Genomic DNA, 10,973 nt, shown 5'->3' on the forward strand with positions numbered 1-10,973 from the left:
CACCGCGAACCAACACTTACTAAAGCCGACACCAACATTACACTTCCCAGAATAACAATGTTCACCGCTGAATTTTATTTTCCAGTGACAAATCCCCTCCTTTCTACTTCTTTCTATTTCATTATTTAATTGATTTGCATTGTAAAAAAAAAGAACAGAGAAGTATTTTTGTGATATGAAACTGTTTCAATTATTTTTATCGGCATATAATCAATCAATCAAAAGCCTCAACTCAGAACATCATACAACATTCAAAAGGTTTGAAGATAGAAAATGCGTACCGCTTTTGCAATTCTGCCTTTGATTCCAAAAATTGTTGGTTTACCAATTGGTTCTCTTTTGTTGCAATTCCGAATTCAATGATTTCAATAAAAAAGTTGCATAGCCATGGTGCCAAAAAAATGCAGAGAATACTTTTATGATGAAATTAACGTGTGTGTGTGGTAATCCCCTGGTTCTTGTGTTAACTTCATTAGCAGATGGGGTGGACAGCAGTTGGAAGAAGTTGGGATAGAAGAAAAAAATTGTTCCCTCCAATCCATAATTTTTATTTTTAATTTTTAATTTCTGAATTTATTAATTAATAAAAAACGAAAATATATTTTTTAATTATATATATATATAAAAACAAAAAGATTATTTTACTTAACGTTTAAAAACATAAATTAAAAATCTTTTATTATTTAACTTTTATTTATTATTATTTTTTTAACAATTTATTATTTTTTATCTTCTTTTTTTTATGTAACACTTATTTTTGAATATATATATATATATATATATATATTATTTTATTTTATTTTATTTTTATTATTGTTATTTTATTTTATATACATTTTATTTTATATTTTTTATATTTTTTTATATATTTTTTATTTTTAAAACAACATTATTTGCCCGGACGAAATTGGGTGTTGACAGTTGCCCCTCTTTTCTTAGATCTTACTAGATGATACGAAAAATTAGTCATTTTCATATCATCAAAGTAAAATATAAGAAATGACAGAAACACTAATTTCATCTGGGCTCTAGAAAGAAAACACATCAATGCAAAACATTTAAGAAAAACAATGATCATTCCATCGAAGAGGGTCTTGATATGAAAGATCGATGACCAGTGCATTTGCAAAGGGCCTCGATATGAAAGATCGATGACCAGTACCTTTGTAGAGGGTCTCAATATGAAAACATATGAAAATCAATGACCATTCCATCGAAGAGGGTCTTGATATGAAAGATCGATGACCATTGCATTTGCAGAGGGCCTCGATATGAAAGATCGATGACCAGTACCTTTGTAGAGGGCCTCGATATGAAAACATATGAAAATCAATGACCATTCCATCGAAGAGGGTCTTGATATGAAAGATCGATGACCATTGCATTTGCAGAGGGCCTCGATATGAAAGATCGATGACCAATACCTTTGTAGAAGGCCTCGATATGAAAGATCGATGACCAGTACCTTTGTAGAGGGCCTCGATATATATATAAAAAGTAATTTGAGAGTATGATATCCTAATTTACAAAATATGAATGCATGTTATGCATGAATCACCTAGAACCTTTGTCTCTTCATTTTTCTTTTCTTTTCATCCTTAATCATTCATTTTTCATCATCATTTTTCCTTCATTTTTCATTTCATTTTTTCATTTCATTCCTTATTTTTCTCTCTTTTTTTCCTCATTTTATCATCATTTTTTTTAAGAAGACACATGTCTTTATAATTATTTGCTTTTGCAGCCATCAAATTCAATGCATGCTCATAATTTGTTTTTTCACATTATCACCTCACACTCTATATCAGAATCACGAGGAATTAGGCAAATCTTTGCGCGGAATGAGAGCACCGTATACCTTACATTCTCTTTCTTGATGCACGATACATCTCATGTATGTTTGAACCCATGGATAGGTGTTACAAAGCTGATGCAATCTTGTGTCAGCAACGTGTTTCAAAAACTTGTACCGAAAAAGGATTGCCTCACTTTAAAACTTTTGACTAAATTTAAGAACTAACTGAGTTTTTGCCTTTTTCTTTTCTCTCTTTCCTTTTTTCAATATGTTTCATCAACCAAATTTTTATTTCTAAGTTATTACCATGAACAAAATTTGACAGACATTTTTCAATCAGTATGGACTTTAACTAGCTTGTAACGTGGCCCGGGCTTAAGGGTGTTGACAAAAATAGATATTAAAGGCCCAAATAAAATATTAGTGGCTTTTACATTTTGTAACAAAGATCGTTTTGCAAGATTATCGCTTCGGCTATCACCTAGGGTCTTTGAACTTTTAAAGTTCTCATCATTCTTAACTTTCCCTTTTCAAGTTCTTTTTTCGCCATCACTTTATGACTTTCTTTGAATTTTCAACTTTTGGCCTTTTCTATTGAAATACTTTTTTCACTTTATTGAGTCCCTTTAATAGCCTTGCAATTCTTGACATGTTGATGATCCTTATTCAGGGGTATTTTGGGAAACAGATTATTATTTTTTGGCTAAAAGAGGGTACAATGGAAACATATCTTTAAATCATTTTTTTTGGATGAGAAAAAGATGGCCACATATCATTTTAAATCTTGACTGCCCTATCCTCTTCAAAGAGTTAACTCAGTGACAAAAATAAATGGCATCAGACACATATCACTGTTTATTTTTGTTTGCGTGTATAACTCTCTTTTTCTTCTCCCTCTCTCTCTCTCTCTCTCTTTCTTTTCACTTTTTTTTTAACTTAGAACAGCCTTTTTAGTCAAACAGGGTTATCAAAAATGTGCCCCAGCATACTATTTATATTCTCTTTTCTTTTGGCAAATCCTTTATCTTAGGGAAATCTTCATGAATTGGGGAATTTCAAACAACATGAGTGTAAAAATGCTTCAAAATAGGAAGTATTTGATCCGCTACCCTCAATGCCACAAAAGATAGACGAACCATACCTCCTCACTTTGATTAACTCTCTCTTCACTTTCTTTCACCTCTTCTAGCGATGCATTGTATTTGTAACTGCATAGTCAAACAATTTTGACTTGTGATCTTCTCTATTTATTTTGCTCACTTCCATGACACCCTTCAAGAACCATTTTGGGCTATACTGAATGACTTGTACTTCGTGATTTAAACCCATGGTATTTTATTTCAAAAAGCTCAATGTGATGACAAAAGACACTTACAAAAGAACGTAAAACAAAATTACAAAGAAATAATAATCCAGTCTTAACTACAATAAAGCATAATACAATGAACCATAAGAACAATGTCAATATTTCCCAATCATTATCAGATCATTACGCATAGAACTTCTTTACTACATCTGAGTTGACAGGTAGAGATAACTCTTCCCCATCCATTTTTGTGAGAACTAGCGCACCACCTGAAAATGCCTTCTTCACTACGTATGGGCCTTCATAATTTGGAGTCCATTTCCCTCTGTGGTCTTTTTGTATAGGCAAAATCGTTTTCAAGACTAGATCACCTTCATGAAACTCTCTTGGACGAACCTTTTTATCAAATGCCCTTTTCATCCTTCTCTGATACAATTGTCCATGACAAGCTGCTGTTAACCTTTTTTCTTCAAGTAAGTTAAGTTGGTCAAATCTAGCCTGTACCCATTCTGCTTCTTCTAACGGAGTTTCCATTAACACTCTCAGAGATGGGATTTCTACTTCAAAAGGAAGGACCGCTTCCATCCATATACCAAAGAGAAAGGTGTTGCACCAGTTGAGGTCCGTACCAATGTACGATATCCGTGTAGGGCAAAGGGAAGCATTTCATGCCAATCTTTATATGTAATCACCATTTTCTGCAAAATCTTCTTTATATTCTTATTAGCAGCTTCAACGGCCCCATTCATTTTCGGGCGATAAGGAGATGAATTGTGATGTTGAATTTTGAATTCTTCACATAGCTCTTTCATCATTTGATTATTCAGATTAGTTGCATTATCAGTGATAATTTTATTAGGCAACCCATATCGACATATCAACTCCTTTTTTATAAACTTTACTACCACCCTTCTAGTCACATTGGCGTAAGAAGCTACTTCCACCCATTTGGTAAAATAGTCAATTGCAACCAGAATGAAACGATGTCCATTTGACGCCTTCGGCTCTATGGCCCCAATAACATCTATTCCCCACATCGCAAATGGCCATGGTGCAGATAGAACATTTAAGGTTGTAGGAGCTATATTAATATTATATGCATAGGTATGACATTTTTCACATTTTTTCACATGTATGTAACAATCATTCTCCATAGTCAACCAAAAATAACCTGCCCTCAAAATCTTTTTAGCCATAGAGTGCCCATTCATATGTGTACCAAAAGCTCCTTCATGAATTTCTTTTAATATCAACCCTGCTTTTCTTGCATCGACGCATCTAAGGAGTACCATGTCATGATTTCTTTTATACAAGACATCCCCATTTAGAATAAAACTTGAAGCTAACCTTCTCAAGGTTCTTTTATCATTCTCAGAAGTTGTTTCAGGATATTCTCGGCGTTTGAGGTAGCGCTTTATATCAAAATACCAAGGCTTACCATCTGATTCTTCTTCCACTAAATAACAGTATGTTGGTTGTTCATAACTCCTCATCTTGATCATTGGCATTTCCTCATCTTGACTAATTTCAAACATTGACAATAAGGTGGCCAAAGCATCAGCTAATTGGTTATCCTCTCGTGGAATGTGATAGAACTCAATGGAATTGAAATGTTTCATTAATCCTCTAATATATGATTGATAAGGGATTAACTTTTGGTCTCTAGTCTCCCATTCCCCTTTTAACTGATGAACCACCAATGCTGAGTCACCATACACCTCCAACACCTTCACCTTCGACTTAATAGCTGCCAAAATACCTATGGCGCATGCTTCATATTCTGCAACATTATTGGTACAACTAAAGCACAATCTTGCTGTCATCGGAATGTAATGATTCTCTGGCGAGATGAGCACTGCCCCTATTCCATGTCCAAGTGCATTGGATGCTCCATCAAACAGTAATATCCAAGCCTTCTCATGATGGCTACCCTCCTTTTCACCAAATAGGGCAAGAATGTCCTCATCTGGGAATTCAGGTTGCATAGACTGATAATCTTCAATGGGCTGTTGAGCCAGATATTCTGCTAAAGCGCTTCCCTTTACAGCTTTTTGAGTCACATAGACTATATCATATTCTGATAACAACATTTTCCATCGAGCCAATCTACCAGTGAGAGCAGGCTTTTCAAAAATATACTTAATTGGGTCCATCTTAGATATCAGCCAAGTAGTGTGACTCAACATATATTGACGTAAACGATGTGCTGCCCATGTTAATGCACAACAAGTTCGTTCCAACATAGAATATCTTTGTTCACAACCTGAAAATCTTTTACTCAAATAATAAATGGCATGCTCTTTCTTCCCTGTCTCATCATGCTGCCCTAAAACACAACCCATTGATTCATCCAACACAGTTAAATATAAAATGAGGGGCCTCCCTAATACCGGCGGACGCAGTACGGGAGGATCCTGCAAATACTGTTTGATTTTATCGAAGGCTGCCTGGCAATCTTCATTCCATTCCACAACTTGATTCTTACGCAACAATCTAAATATTGGCTCACAGGTGGAGGTTAATTGGGAGATGAATCTGGCAATGTAGTTCAGTTTGCCTAAAAACCCTCGCACTTCTTTTTCACTATTAGGAGTTGACATTTCCATTATTGCTCGTACCTTATCTGGGTCAACCTCAATACCTTTTTCACTGACAATAAAACCCAATAACTTTCCTGACTTTACACCAAAGGTACATTTAGCCGGATTCAATCTGAGTTTAAACTTTCTTAACCTCTCAAACAATTTTCTCAAATTAACGATGTGATCATTTTCTGATTCAGATTTAGCAATCATATCATCCACATAAACCTCGATTTCTCTATGCATCATATCATGAAAAAGAGTCACCATCGCTCTTTGATAAGTTGCCCCAGCATTTTTAAGTCCAAATGGCATCACTTTGTAATAAAATGTTCCCCAAAGCGTTATAAATGTTGTTTTCTCCATATCTTTCGGTGCCATCTTAATCTGATTATACCCGGAGAATCCATCCATGAAAGAGAACAATGAAAATCTAGCAGTGTTATCCACCAAGATGTCAATATGTGGCAATGGGAAATTATCCTTAGGGCTAGCTCGATTCAAATCCCTATAATCAACACACATTTGGACTTTACCATCTTTTTTAGGCACAGGGACAATGTTAGCCACCCATTTAGGATATTTTGCTACAGCCAAAAACCCTGCATCAAATTGCTTCTTCACTTCTTCTTTAATCTTTAGTGACATTTCAGGTTTCATTTGTCTTAGCTTTTGTTTAACTGGGGGACATTCTTCTTTAAGTGGAAGTTGATGTTGCATTATATCAGTATCCAACCCAGGCATATCCTGGTATGACCAAGCAAACACATCTCTGAACTCTTTCAACAAATCACATAATTTTCCTCGTACCTTCTTACTCATGTTGTTACCAATTTTAACCTCTTTTCTCTCATTTTCATCCCCTAGATTAAGTATTTCAATGATCTCTTGATAGGGTTTTATTTCTCGGTCTTCTTGTTTCACTAACCTTAACAACTCAGAAGAAGGTTCCCAATCGTCTTCATGATCATCATCCATATTATCGATAAGGTGCTCAAAATTAGGAATATTGACATCATTATTTTCAAAACATTCATTGTCATATCTGCATTATTTGGATTTATAAAAGAAAATAAATAGACAAACAAAGTATGTAGTGAAAGAAAACATAACTGAACATCACATTAACTGAAAACAAAAAATAGAACCAGTCCATAAAGACATCCTAGAATGTTTTGGGGAAAAACAAAATAAAAATAACAATAACAAGCATTACATTTGATTGAACTTAAACACCACGGGTAAATTCAAGGCCTTCCAATTCTCGATCTGCATGTTGGGAGGACAAGGTTGCACCAAACTGGAACTTCCTTCCCCAGATTCATCTTCAATAACTGCAACTTGACTAGCATTGATCCATCCAGCACTACGAAAGCTCTTCTTTAAGTCACAGATGGAGATCTTTCCTACCCTCGGCTCACGACCCTGCAAGCGAGCTAAGCTTCATTCTTTCTTTTCCTCCATTAATCTTCTTTTGTCCTCCTTAGTAGGCTTGTACCCCAGGCCGTATCTGTTCTTGTTCTCAACAATTTTCAGTGGAAATATTGGTCCCTGTCCAACTTTGCCTAGGCCTTTCCCATATTTATAACCTTCTCTCAACATAACCCTTGCCATCATCAGAGAGGCACATGACAAATATGGCTTTATCTGAAATGGTTCAACATATGTATTCCCCACAATTTCCAAAGCTTGAAAAGCCGTCTCAAGAGCCTCCTTTGTTGTTTCAATATATCGAGCAGATGAAGGACCACTCACCAGAAAATCTTCCTCTCCTGAAACTGTTACCATCTTATCCCCCATTACATACTTCAACTTTTGATGCAAAGTGGAAGGCACCACCCCTGCAGAATGAATCCAAGGTCTACCAAGTAAACAACTATATGCGGTAAGATATCCATTACTTGAAAAGTTATTTGAAATACACACGGACCAACTTGAACTGGCAACTCTACTTCTCCCATCACCTCTCTTTTGCTACCATCAAAAGCTCTCACAATCATAGTACTTGGCTTCATAGGAAATTTATCACGTGATAACTTCTCCAACGTCACCTTAGGCATCACATTTAGGGAAGAACCATTATCAATCAACACACGAGCTATGACATGGTCGAGACATTTAACAGATACATGAAGAGCTTTATTGTGTCCTCTTCCTTCAACTGGTATCTCATCATCCGAAAAAGTAAGGAAATCATTAATGGTAATATTATTAACAATCCCTTCAAATTTATCCAACGAAATATTTTGTTCAACATGAGCCCCACTCAATATTTTCATTAGCAACTTTCAGTGAGCTGTCGAATGCATGAGCAATTCCAAAAGCGAAATATGAGCTGGCATACGATTCAACTGCTCCACCACCTTGTATTCGCTTTGTTGTATGAATTTCAAAAATTCACCGGCCTCTTCATCTGATATCTCCTTTTGTTTATCTTTTCTACATTCTTCCTCATCTTATATCGTCTTTTCTCTTAATATCCCTTTTGCTTTTTCAATTCCATCATTTACTTTACTTCTATGGCATACTTCCTTCCTTAGATCTGGTGGTGTAAAGAAACGACCACTCCTTGTTATCCCACCAAGACCTGATATATTTTCAACATTTGGACCTTCATGCACAGAAGTGTTTTCAACTTGTTGTCCCTCACCTAATTCATATACTCCATACTTCCATGGAACAGCTCTATTACTTTCATAAGGAAAAGAGGAGGGCGTTTGTTCCATGAAAGAAGGGGCAGGTCTAGTGAAATGAATCACTAAAGGTTCTGGCGTGGTTAAATTGGATTGTTCATCAGTTTGGGCCAATACCTCCTCATCCTTCTTTCCATAAAAAACTTGCAGGAAATGCTTGTCAACCAGATTTTGCAACTCTAGCTTGAACTCCATGCAATCATTAATAGAATGTTTGGCACCTGGATGGAATGCACATGCATTACTCAGATCATATTCACCTTTTACTAGCCCTCTTTCTAATAGTGCTTCCAGAATGAATTTCATAGAGCTCCGAATTTCACTCACTTTTCTTACCAACCTTTTCTCCCTGACCTCAATAGCATTTGTTGAAGTCTTCTCATGCCCCGACAAAGGGTTATTTTCAATACTGGGTTTATCTTCTTTGAATGTCAACCACCCTGCATCAATCAAAGATTGTACCTTATATTTGAGAGGAAAACACCTTTCGGTCGAATGCCCCTTTACCCCTCCATGGTAGTCACATGTAGCATCTGGATCGTAACTCTTGGAAAAAGGAGGTTGTTGTGGCTTCATTGGGCAAATTGCAACAAAAGATTTACGAAGAAGCATCGGTAACAACTCTGTGTATGTCATAGGAATAGGAGTAAAATGAATAAACTTCCTCTCCCTTCTTGTATTAGTACTTTGACCTGGGTTCTCACTCTCACTAGCAGTCGCATTCTGAGGTTGCAACTGATTGTTTGAAGCAGGCTGTATTTGGTAATTAACAGGTGCACGGTTATCCCATGCGGATGCGGCATGAACTTCAACTTCTTTTTTCTTACTTTGATTGAAACCTGGTTTTTTGGTATTTGCAGCCGCGGGCGGGCCATATGCAATTTTACCATTTTTTATCCAGTCTCAATCCTTTAACCAATGATGATGATGTCCGTAAAATTAGAAGATATATTCCAATTCCCAATCATATGCTCATAAAATGGCGGTTGTAATGTATTCACAAACATTGTAACCATCTCCTTATCATATAGTGGTGGCTCAACCTGGGCAGTTATCTCTCTCCAACGTTGGGCATACTCTTTGAAAGTTTCATTTTTCTTCATTGTCATATTTTGCAATTGTATTCTGTTTGGTGTTGTATCCATATTAAATTTATACTGCTTTATGAAAGCATCAGCTAGATCCACCCAAGAATGAATATGAGTCGACTCAAGATGCATGTACCAATTCAACGCTGCCCCAGTTAGGCTATCTTGGAAAAAGTGGATAAACAATTTCTCAACATGAGTATGACCAGCCATCTTTCGACAATACATTGTTATATGGCTTTTTGGACACGTAGTCCCCCTATACTTCTCGAACTCAGGCACTTTGAACTTAGGGGGTATCACCACGTCAGGGACCAAAGATAAGCCTACAGCATCACCGAATCCATAACTTTTATTCCCTTCAATAGCCCGTAGTCTTTCCTCCAATATCTCTAACTTTCCCTTGTTATTCTCAGTCGATGAAATCACTTGAGCTAGTGTCTTTTCTTGTAAACCCATACCTACAGTCGAAACATGTGGTGGAATCGATACATTAGGATCTGTGTAAGTTGTGATTCCAACCACACTTTCTCCTGGGCGTACCTGGTTCCTAAAATCAACCATCCCAGTTGACACTTGGAACTTCTCATTAGGTAATGGAACAGGTATGCTTGTATTACCACCAGAGAACGGAATTTTAACTTGCTCTACATACTCTGCCATTAGAGGTGTGTAACCCGAGGGTAAGCCAAAAGGTGGAAAAGCTTGAGATGATGTCCCTTGACTCACTAGATGATGTGACGAGTAAACCGGAGGTCCACTTGATACATGAGGATGAAAGCCTGGAGGGTAGGAAGAACCACCGTCAACTGCTGAACTTTCTCCTGAACTCTTCATAGTCCTCAATGCCTCCAAGATCTGACCCATTTGATCCTTTATTTGGCTGATTTCACCCTTCACTTGGCTAATTTCTTCTTTCACTTCCTCGTGTGCATTTTCCCAATCCTCCATTGTTTTGGAATTTGCCCCAATTCTATAAGGGTGTCTCCGAAACTTTGCCATATTCACTTACTGTCACTCTTCTGTTTAATTTCAAATGAAATGAGAAGTGCGAAAAAGGAAAAGAAAAGACAAAATGCAAATGCAAACATTCTAGCTAGAAATTATAAAGTTGTGCGAATAATACTGCGAGTAAAAATGGAAATTGACGCGAAATAAAGTAGTCGATTCAAACAAAAATCCATAATGTTTAGAAGTTCACAACAATGAAAAAGAAAGAAAGCATAAACATCAACTCCGAGCTCTAGCCACTATATTCTTCATTTCCCCTACTAGTTCTCTACAGTAACCGAGGAAATCTTCGATTGCTTTTGGTGGATTGAATATAGGCATTGCAATCTCAGCATCAGTTAACATCCTGGGTACATCTTCAATTGCTCCGTTAGCTATAGCTGCTAACTTTGAAAAACATCCTCTCCAATACTCTACAGTTCCTTTTAACTCAGCACATTCAGTTATCAATCTCTGATTTTCCTCCTCCGACTCTGCCCGATACCAACTCTCCTCAGC

The 10,973-nt window shown here is 36.5% G+C and overlaps 1 pseudogene; it reads right to left on the minus strand.

The window, feature by feature from the left end:
• Positions 1-3,284: 3,284 nt before the first annotated feature.
• On the minus strand, positions 3,285-10,466 carry LOC114170251 (annotated as a pseudogene).
• Between the last annotated feature and the right edge of the window lie 507 nt (positions 10,467-10,973).

The sequence above is a fragment of the Vigna unguiculata genome, chromosome 11 (genome assembly GCF_004118075.2).
Source record: "Vigna unguiculata cultivar IT97K-499-35 chromosome 11, ASM411807v1, whole genome shotgun sequence".
Lineage (NCBI taxonomy): Eukaryota > Viridiplantae > Streptophyta > Magnoliopsida > Fabales > Fabaceae > Vigna > Vigna unguiculata.